This window comes from Sapajus apella, unplaced genomic scaffold (assembly GCF_009761245.1).
Source record: "Sapajus apella isolate SASKATOON/1434 unplaced genomic scaffold, GSC_monkey_1.0 scaffold76, whole genome shotgun sequence".
Lineage (NCBI taxonomy): Eukaryota > Metazoa > Chordata > Mammalia > Primates > Cebidae > Sapajus > Sapajus apella.
This window is the reverse complement of record NW_022437016.1, coordinates 6,861,152-6,871,674: the sequence shown is the minus strand read 5'-3', so window position 1 is coordinate 6,871,674 and position 10,523 is coordinate 6,861,152. Positions and strand designations below refer to the sequence as shown.

General features: G+C 47.9%; 1 pseudogene; it reads left to right on the top strand.

The window, feature by feature from the left end:
* Window positions 1-6,962: 6,962 nt before the first annotated feature.
* Window positions 6,963-7,081, top strand: LOC116532496 (annotated as a pseudogene).
* Window positions 7,082-10,523: the final 3,442 nt, after the last annotated feature.

Sequence of the window (10,523 nt, the reverse complement as noted above, 5' to 3'; positions counted from 1 at the left end):
CTGAGGCCCAAGAATCGCTTGAACCTGGGAGGCAGAGATTGTAGTGAGCCAAGATCGTGCCACTGCACTACAGCCTGGGAGACAGCACAAAACTCTGTCTCAAAAAAAAAACAACCAAAGTAGACAACAGCCACTATTTCTAGAGATGACGGGGCGTATTCAAGGAAATATATCTATAGTACTTTATTTCTATTTGAAATTGTCGAGGCTGGAGTGCAGTGGAGCGATCATGGCTCACTGCAGCCTCAACTTCCAGGCTTCAAATGATCCTCCCATCTCAGCCTCGCAAGTAGCTGGGATCACAGGCTCACGCCACCATGCCTGGCTCATATTTATTTTTATTTTTATTTTTATTTTTAGTGGCAATGAGGTCTTGCTAAGACCCAGGCTGTTCTTGGACTCCTGGGCTCAAGCAATCCTCCTGCCTCAGCCTCCCAAAGTGTTAGGATTACGGGTGTGAGCTACCGTACCTGACTGTCCTATGAAGCTGTTAAAATTTTCTCTTTGTCTTCGGTTTCTGACTATCTTGTTCTGCTGTACTGTCATGTGGCTTATTTGTGTACATTTTGTTTTGGGTTTGCTGAGCTTGTTGAATTTATAGTTTGATGTCTTTCCTTAGATTTAAAAAAGTTTTGGTCTTTATTTCTTAACATACTTCTTCTTCCTAATCTTCTCTTTTGCAAACCACGTTTATATTACGTTAGATCTTTCATGTGTGTTGTATTTATGTCTTATGCTCATTTATGTTTTATTTTTAATTTTTTCCTATGCTTCAGTTTGGATATTTTTAACCATACTCATCTTTCAGTATGCTAGTCCTGGCTTTACTTATTTCCAATCTTCTGTGAAACTGATCTATAGACTGCTTTTTTTTTTTTTTTTTTTTTTTTGAGACGGAGCCTTACTGTGTCACCCAGGCTGGAGTGCAATGGCATGGATCTCAGCTCACTGCAACCTCCACCTCCCAGGTTCAAGCAATTCTTCCAATTCAGCCTCCCGAGCAGTTGGGATTACAGGCCCCACCACCATGCCCAGCTAATTATTGTATGTTTGCAGAGACAGAGTTTCGCCATGTTGGCCAGACTGTTCTTGAACCCCTGACCTCAGGTGATCCACCTGCCTTGGCCTCTCAAAGTGCTGGGATTACAGGCGTCAGCCACCACACCCAACCTGGAGTGTTTATTTTCAGCATGTAATATTTTAATTTTACAATAATATTTGTTTGATTCTTTTTTTTTTTTTTTTTTTTCCTGAGAAAGAGTCTTGTTCTGTCACCCATGCTGGAGTTCAATGGCAGGATCTCAGCTCATTAAAACCTCTGCCTCCCTGGTTAAAGCGATTCTCCTGTCTCAGCCTCATGAGTAGCTGGGATTACAGGCAACTGCCACCATGCCTGGCTTATTTTTGTGGAGATTTTTTTTTCTTTTTTTTTTTTTTTTTCTTTTTTTGGTAGAGATGGGTTTTTGCCATGTTGGCCAGACTGGTCTCAAACTCCTGACCTCAAGTTATCTGCCCACCTTGGCCTCACAAAGTGCTGGGATTACAGGTGTGAGCCACAGCGCCCGGCCTCATTTGATTCTTCTTAGAAATTCTAGTTGTCTGAAAAAAAAAGAAGAAAGAAAAAGAAAGAAAGAAAGAAAGAAAGAAAGAAAGAAAGAAAGAAAGAAAGAAAGAAAGAAAAGAAAGAAAAGAAAGAAAAGAAAGAAAAGAAAGAAAGAAAGAAAGAAAGAAGGAAAGAAGGAAAGAAGGAAAGAAGGAAAGAAGGAAAGAAGGAGGAAAGAAGGAAAGAAGGAAAGAAGGGAAGGAAGGAAGGAAGGAAGGAGGGAAAGAAAGAGAGAAAGAAAGAAAATAATTCTAGTTGTCTCTTTAAAAAAAAAAAACACTAAGGTCAAAGAAACTTTAAAAAGGTGGTTGGAAGCTTGATTCTCATGGTTGGGTTTCACTGAAAGGTGATTGAAAAGTGTGCAGACCTATCATCATACCATCAACAGAAAGTACATTCTTTGGGACTTAGTAGCTTAAAAGTCCTCCAATTTCAGGCCGAACGCAGTGGCTCACACCTGTAATCCCAGCACTTTGGGAGGCCAAAGTGGGCAGGTCACCTGAGGTGAGGGGTTCAAGACCAGCCTGACCAACATGGAGAAAGCCCTTCTCTACTAAAAATACAAAATTAGCCAGTCGTGATGGCACATGCCTGTAATCCCAGCTACTCGGGAGGCTGAGGCAGGAGAATCGCTTGAACCCGGGAGGCGGAGGTTGCAGTGAGCCGAGATCTAGCCATTGCTCTCCAGCCCAGGCAACAAGAGGGAAACTCAGTCTCAAAAAAAAAAAAAAGAAAAGTCTTCTAATCTCTTGCTGGGGTAGGGCATAGAGGAGATACCCTTGGCTGCTGGCATTCTAGGAGCAGGCCAAGGAAAAAGGAAAATCCTGCCATTCAGAATGCCAATCTCTAATCTCTGTTTGCAGTCCACCTCTCTGCTGTGCCCGATCTAAACAAGTCTAGGACGTTTTGAGAGTTCAGTTCCTCCAGGAAGAAACTGCTGGGTTTGTTGTTGTTGCTGTTGTTTGTTTGTTTGTTTGAGACAGAGTTTTGTTCTTCTTGCCCAGGCTGGAGTGCACTGGTGCAATCTCGGCTCACCACAACCTCCGTCTCCGGGTTTCAAGCGATTCTCTTGCCTCAGCCTCCCAAGTAGCTGGGATTACAGACATGCACAACCACGCCCGGCTAATTTTGTATTTTTAGTAGAGATAGAGTTTCTCCACATTGGTCAGGCTAGTCTCGAACTCCGACCTCAGGTGATCCACCCACCTTGGCCTCCCGAAGTGCTGGGACTACAGGCATGAGCCATCGCACCTGGACAAAACTGCTGTTTTTATGCCTGTGGGTTTAGACATCTGGCTGCATGGGATAGGGAGAAGGCTTGAGAGAACTGCCCCATGTTCAGTCTTCCAGCCGCACCTGTTCTCTCCAAGACCTGGACCTCTCAGGGATGTGTCAGGACAAATTGGCGTTGGTATCTCCTCCACGGGCACTTTAGGTCATAACCAAAAGTGACCTTGGTACTTCTCTGTTAGCATGCCGACTTACAAAGGTTGGTTGGAATCTTTATTTGGCTGATGCCTCCTTTTCCAGCCTCTTTGTCATTGTAGGTCAGCTTACATTATTCCTTTACTGTCAGATTCATGGTTCTGAGGAGGGAAAGGCATGCCTATGGTCAATCCACCATGTTTAAGGGGCTCATGGCCAAAGTAGATTTGTCTCCACTTCCCTGCTCGCCCTTCCTGTCTGGTCTCAGCCCTCACCACTGCACTGAAATCCCCCTCATCAGGTCTCCAGTAGCTGGATCCAATGGACTGTGTTTTTTCTCCATATTATTTGATGTCTTGATAGTACTTGACACCATCAAGCTCACTTTCCTTTCAAAGCTCTCCTGTTCTGTCTCCTAGGGGAATATTTTTTTTTTTTTTTTTTTTTGAGACGGAGTTTCGCTCTTGCTACCCAGGCTGGAGTGCAATGGCGCGATCTCGGCTCACCGCAACCTCCGTCTCCTGGGTTCAGGCAATTCTCCTGCCTCAGCCTCCTGAGTAGCTGGGATTACAGGCACGCGCCACCATGCCCAGCTAATTTTTTGTATTTTTAGTAGAGACGGGGTTTCACCATGTTGACCAGGATGGTCTTGATCTCTTGACCTCGTGATCCACCCGCCTCGGCCTCCCAAAGTGCTGGGATTACAGGCTTGAGCCACCGCGCCCGGCCCTCCTAGGGGAATATTTTATCCTGACGGCCCTTCCTGCATTTCTCTACCTCTCTGGTTTCTGCCTCTGCTTTTGATGTGCTGGCTTCTCTTCCTTCTGCTTCCTCAAAACCATGACTATTCTCAGGGGTCTGTTCTGGTTCCCTTCCTTTCTCTCCCTGCACCGTCTCCCTGAGTGTGCTCATCTATTCCCATGGTTTCAATTTCACTCCAAAGTCTGATCTTTTACAAACATCAACCTCCAGCTCCAGCCTCTTGCCTGAATTCCAGATCTACAGCTCCAGCTGTCCCCAGATGTCTCTTTTTGAATGGCCTCAGGCTGCTCAGATCCACATGCTGGAAGCTGGACTCTGCTTCTCCTTCCTCCCAAAACTGCCTCTCTTCCTGTACTTCTAGCTCAGAAGTGGTCACTACCAGCCGAGTGCAGTGGCTCATGCCTGTAATCCCAGCACTTTGGGAGGCCAAGGCAAGCGGAGGTCGAGATGGTGAAACTCCATCTCTACTAAAAATACAAAAAACTTAAGCGGGCATCGTGGTACATGCCTATAATCCCAGCTACTTAAGAGGCTGAGGTAGGAGAATCGCTTGAACTCAGGAGGCAGAGTGCAGTGAGCCAAGATCGTGTCACTGCACTCCAGCCTAGGTGACAGAACAAGACTCCATTTCAAAAAAAAAAAAAAGAATTGGTCACCACCATCTGTCTAGTGGCCCAGAAACTTGGATGTCAAACTTGACTGCTCCATCTTCTATTTCCACACCCAATTAATTGCCAAAGCCCACTGCCTTTATCTCATGCCGATAATTCCAGCACTTTGGGAGGCTGAGGCAGGTGGATCCCCTGAGGTCAGGAGTTTGAGACCAGCCTGGCCAACATGGTGAAATCCCATCTCTACTAAAAATACAAAAATTAGCCAGGCATGGTTGCACATGCATGTAGTCCCAGTGACTCGGGCAGCTGAGGCAGGAGAATCTCTTGAACCCAGGGAGTGGAGGTTGCAGTGAGCCGAGATTGTGCCGCTGCATTCCAGCCTGGGCGACAAACTGAGACTCCATTTAAAAAAAAAAAAAAAGTTTTTGCGCCTTGGTGCTTGTAAAAAATAAAATTTTAAAAATTTTAAAAATAAAAAGTATCTGGGCATGGTGACACAAGCCTGTAGTCACAGCTACTCAGGAGGCTGAGGTAGGAGGACCACTTGAGCCCAGGAAGTTGAGGCTGCAGTGATCCAAGATTGTGCCACTGCATGCAGCCTGGGAGACAGAACAAGACCCTGTCTCAAAAAGAAAAGAGAAAAGAAAAGAAAGAAAAGTAAACTCTCCGAATGGGTTAGACATTTCCTCATTGATACGCTCTTCATTCCTGCTGTTCCCTCCACCAGAAAGGCCATTCTCCCTTCTCCCCCAGCCAATCTTTGCTCATCTCTTGGGTGTCAGAACACTGGGGGTCCCTCCTCTGAGATTCCTCTCTGCTCCCTCAAAATGGATCGGCTGCTCTCCTGGGTGACGGGAGGCCCCTGTGTGCCTGGACGGCATCTCCACCCTCTGGACCACCAGGTCAGCTTACTCATTGTCTCTCTCCCCTGCAGACAATGAGTCGATGAGTCGCCAGCAACTCTTGTGTCCTTCCCGGCCTGCATCTGGCTCAGCCCACAAGGCCCCATCCAGCTGGAAGCTCCCGAGGGCCCTGAGCCTTGGCGAAGTCCCCAGCTTTCTTCTTGCTCTCCTGGCCTGGGTCCCAGTCTGACAGTTCACACTCCCTCCTTGCCTGAGTTCCCATGAAATGTGGCCTCCGCCCCCAGCCCCCTGCCCAGGACCAGATTACAAAATGCTGAGACAATGGAGGCTCCAAGCCAAATTTCCAACGGGCCTGCCATTAAATCACCAACAGACTCTGTGTACATCTGGGACAGATGCCGGAGCTGAGGCCACAGGGCGCAAGGCTTTGTCACACTGGGTCAGCATGACCTTGGTGGGAGTGTTGCGGGGGAGCTCAGACCTCCAGTTAGGACACTTGAATCTGAATCCCAGCCCTTTCTACCTGCCTGGTCCTGGGCAAACGAGCACCCTCCCCTTTGAGCCTCAGTTTTCTTGACTGTGAAATGGGGATAATAATACTTATCACACAGGGTGTACGATCAAGGAGAGTGATTATTAACACACACAAGGACATCTAGCAGCAAACAGGATACCGGATCGTCACTCGCATTTCTTGAGTCTGTTAGTAGCAGGAACTGGGACCAGAAAGAACACTGTTTGTAGGTTTCTTCTCCCAGAATCACCAACTAGGTCCAAGCAATTTTATTCAAAGAGAGGAGGAGAGTCATCCAACCCAGACAGCATCTGCCTGGTGAAAATGGCTTCAACTCAACCACCCAGGTGGACGCAGTAGAGTTGTCAAATCAAGCTAAGGGTGAGAATGACTGAACAGGGATAATATAAAGGCCAGAGGAGCACGCTCTGGCCTGGAAGTTGGAAAGGGCTTCCTGGCTTCTCAGTGTTGGCCCCTCCATCCCTTCTCTCTGCCTGAGCCTCCTGCAGACACCACCGCTAAGCAGTCACTGCTGCCGGCCAAGACCCTCTCTCCGCCTCAAGGTTCCCCTGGAGACGTTCTTGTAGCACCTCCCAGCACCTCTTGCAATTTGTAGCACGCACTTGTAGATAGGATTATCTGTTTACTCTCTGTCTCCCTCTCCAGACTGTAAATGCCTCAAGGGCAGAAACCTCTCTGTTTACAAATAACAGCAACCACACTTTGGGAGGCCAAGGTGGGAGGATCACTTGAGTCCAGGAATTTGAGACCAGCCTGGGCAACATAGCAAGATCCTATCTCTACAAAAAATGAAAACATAGTTGGGCGTGGTGGCTGTGGTGGTATGTGGCTGCAGTCCCAGCTGCTTGAGAGCCTGAGGAGGGAAGATTCCTGGAGCCCAGGAGTTTGAGGCTGCAGTGAGCTGTGATTATGCCACAGTACTCCAACCTGGGTGACAGAGTGAGACCTTGGTTTTTAAAAAAGTTATAAATTACTGAAAATGAAAATAATTTATAATAAAATTTCCTGAGGCAGGAAGATCTTTTGAGCCCAGGAGTCCAAGGTTATAGTAAGCTGTGATCATGCCACTTCCCTCCAGCCTGGGTGACAGAATGAAACCTTATATTTAAAAAAAAAAAAATTATAAATTTTTGAAAAGGAAAATTTAAAAGCATTTTTTTGTATCCAGTCATACCATCCTGAATGTGCCTGATCTCGTCTGATCTCAGAAGCTAAGCAGGGTCAGGTCTGGTTAGCACTTGGATGGGAGACTGCCTGGGAATACTAGGTGCTGTAGGCTTTTGTAAAAAAAAAAAAAAAGCATTTTTTTTTTTTTTGAGATGGACTTTTGCTCTTGTTGCCCAGGCCGGAATGCAGTGGCGTGATCTCAGTTCACTGAAACCTCCGCCTCCCAAGTTCAAACGATTCTCCTGCCTCAGTCTCCTGAGTAGTTGGGATTACAAATGCCCGCCACCACACCCAGTTAATTTTTTATTTTTTGTATTTTTAGTAGAGACAAGGTTTTGCCGTGTTGGTCAGGCTGGTCTCAAACTCCTGATCTCAGGTGATCCACCCATCTCAGCCTCCTAAAGTGCTAGGATTACAGTCATGAGCCACCGCGCCCAGCCAAAAAAATTTTTTTTAATTAAAAATAGGCCAGGTGAGGAGGCTCATGCCTGTAATCCCAACACTTTGGGAGGCCCAGGTGGGCAGATCATCTGAGGAAAGGAGTTCGAGGCCAGCCTGGCCAACATGGCGAAACCCGTCTCTACTAAAAATACAAACATTAGCTGGGCATGGTTGGCACATGCCCACTACTCCTGAGGTTGAGGCAGGAGGATGGTTTAAACCCAGGAGGTGGGGGCTGCAGTGAGCCAAGATCATGCCACTGCACTCAAGGCTGAGCAACAGAGTGAGATTATGACAAAGAAAAAAATAAAAGAAAGATTAAAGAGTAAACAACTTTAAAACATTTCTAGCTCTCTCCAGGCACAAATAAACACATACTCATTCAGTTTCAGCTGCAACAAGTGAAGAAAGAGCTTGGAAGTCATCATGTCCATCCTCACAGTAAGAAAAAGCTGAACAAACTGAAATTAATGAATTGTCCTAGATCCAGCAGAGAACTAAAGTCGCAGGGGAAACCACCGCAGGAAAAAAATGGAGGAATAAGGGAGAATCACAATGAAGACAGCCTCCTGGGAAGCAGAAGCCGCTGGAGCCAGGAACTGGTTGGAACATCTGAAACGGCCATTTCTAGGGCCAGGCACAGTAATCTCAGCACTGTAATCCCAGCACTCTGGGAGGCTAAGGCAGGCAGATCACTTGAGGTCAGCAGTTCAAGACCAGCCTGGCCAACATGGTGAAACCCTGTCTCTACTAAAAATACAAAATTATATGGGTGTGGTGGCAGGCACCTGTAATCCCAGCTACTCAGGAGGCTGAGGCAGGCGAACCTGCCTGGAATCTGGGAGGTGGAGGTTGCAGTGAGCTGAGATCGCATCACTGCACTCCAGCCTGGGTGACAGAGCGAGCAAAGTCTCCATCTTAAAAAAAAAACCAAGACCAGGTGCAGTGGCTCACACCTGTAATCCCAACACTTTGGGAGGCTGAGGTGGTCAGGAGATCAAGACCATCCTGGCTAACAGAGTGAAACCCTGTTTCTTAAAAAAAAAAAAAAAAAAAAAAAACTAACAAAACATTGAAAAAATCTTGCAAGGAAATAAAAAAACAAAACAAACAAACAAACAAAGACTGTCTCAAATAAAAATAAAATAAAATGGTCATTGCTGGAGGCTCAGTGTGGACTAGGTTGCAAATTGAAAAATCTAGGGGGCCCAGTCTTAGGGAATTCCCCACATTTTTTAGGGTTTTATCTCCAAGAGCCTACCAGGTTCTCACAGTGAAAACTGGAGAAAAGTCCCCTCATATTTCTGGCAGGGAAAAGGGAAAGTAGCCGTTCTGAAATACACCCAGATCTTTGTCTGTGACAAAGGCTTGCCTTCAGGGGAAACCACTTTTCCAGAGTCTTGTCTGATCTGGAGGAAAGGTGATGAGATTATCCGGCCTTCTCCAGACTTCCTGACTCACAAAGAGGAGGGGGAACGGAAGCTAAGACATTCTGAAGGTCCCAGCTCAGCAACTCAGACCTCCTGAAAGAAAAAAACCAACCAAGTAGGATTGAATCATAAGATAACAGATCAGGCGCCCACCACCACATCAACAAGTACAATAACAGCAGATTGCAATTCAGAGAGCTCCAAGTAAAAGACTCTTTTTTTTTTTTTTTTAACCTCCCCCCACCTCCAAGACTCTGTTTAAGACAGACTTATTGTCTGGGTGTAGTGGCTCATGCCTGTAATCCCAGCACTTTGGGAGGCTGAGGTGGAGGATCGCTTGAGCCCAGGAGTTTGAGACCAGGCGGGGCAACACAGCAAGACCCTGTCTCTATAAAAATATTGAAAACTTAGCTGGCTGTGGTGGTGCACATCTGTGGTCCCAGCTACTCAGGAGGCTGAGGTGGGAGGATTCTTGTCTGGGTGCAGTGGCTCACGCCTGTAATCCCATTGTTATGGGGTCCTTGGGGTGTTGCTTTGCCAGCTGGAAACCTCTGTAGCCAGTGACACCTTTGCCCAAGTTTTGCACAGGCCTACTGCACTCATTCTACCCACTTGGCCTGGCAGGCTGCACTTGGCTCACACTGCTAGCCTAGATCCCCTGCCTGCCAAGGGTAAGGCAGGCATGGGGCAGTGAGGGATGTGTGAGCGATCATGGGGTCTGGCCACTGTGCATAGCCAGGCATGCCCGCTGCAGTGGGGCATGCAGCTCCAGGTGCTGGCACAGGCAGCAGCTCCCTGTGAGGCTGCAGCTGGACCGGGCATACCACAAACAGCTTCTACGGCTGGCACCGGGGAACACAATGGCACCCAGAAGCTTAGAGATGCCGGGAACTGCAGAGCCCCAAACAGGGTGTCACAGCCCTGGCTCAGAGAGCCACTAAGTCTGGCTCCCCCAAGGGCCACAGCTCTTCTCTCCTTCTCTCTTCTCTCTTTCTTGTCACCTGCAACGTTATGAGGAAGAGGCATGCTTCAGCCCTGTTTGTGTTACAACTCTTTTAGCCCTGCCATTTGGTGGGTCCCAAGTTGTTGTCCTGTGTCCAGGAAGAATGAGGCACGTGGACAAGTGGAGAGTGAGCAAAGTGAAGAGGAGCTTTACTGAGGGACAGAGCAGCCCTCAGGAGACCTGAAGTGGGGAGCTCCTTTCCACAGGTAGGTTGTCCCAGTGACTGCTCTGCTCTTAGCAGAGTGGAGACCCTGGAGTGAGTGGTCCCTCTCCACAGCTGGCAGACTGTTGTCTCCTTGAGTCTGGCTGAGTCTGAGGCTTTAATGGGCCTCAGAGGGGAGGAAGTGTGCACCAGTCGGTCCATGGGTGGCCGTGGGTGGGCCCAGAAGAAGTACTACAAATTCCCACTCCTTCTCATGGGATGGGCAGCCCAGCCCCCAGGCTTCAGGCCCTCCCTGGAGGGGAGGTGGGGCTTCACAGGGACCTGCTTCCTTCCATCCAGGAGCCTGTATGCATTCTGCTGCCATTCATGGCACCCAGGCTGTTCGTGCCAAGGGATGCCTGCAGGCCAATGCCAAGCTGCCTTTAGTCCCCCCTTGGCCTCCCTCCTCTGCTCATTGGTGTTCAAAGTCTGGAGGGGGCTAAGGTGGCAGGGGGCTTGTGTGTCAGCGCTGCACCAA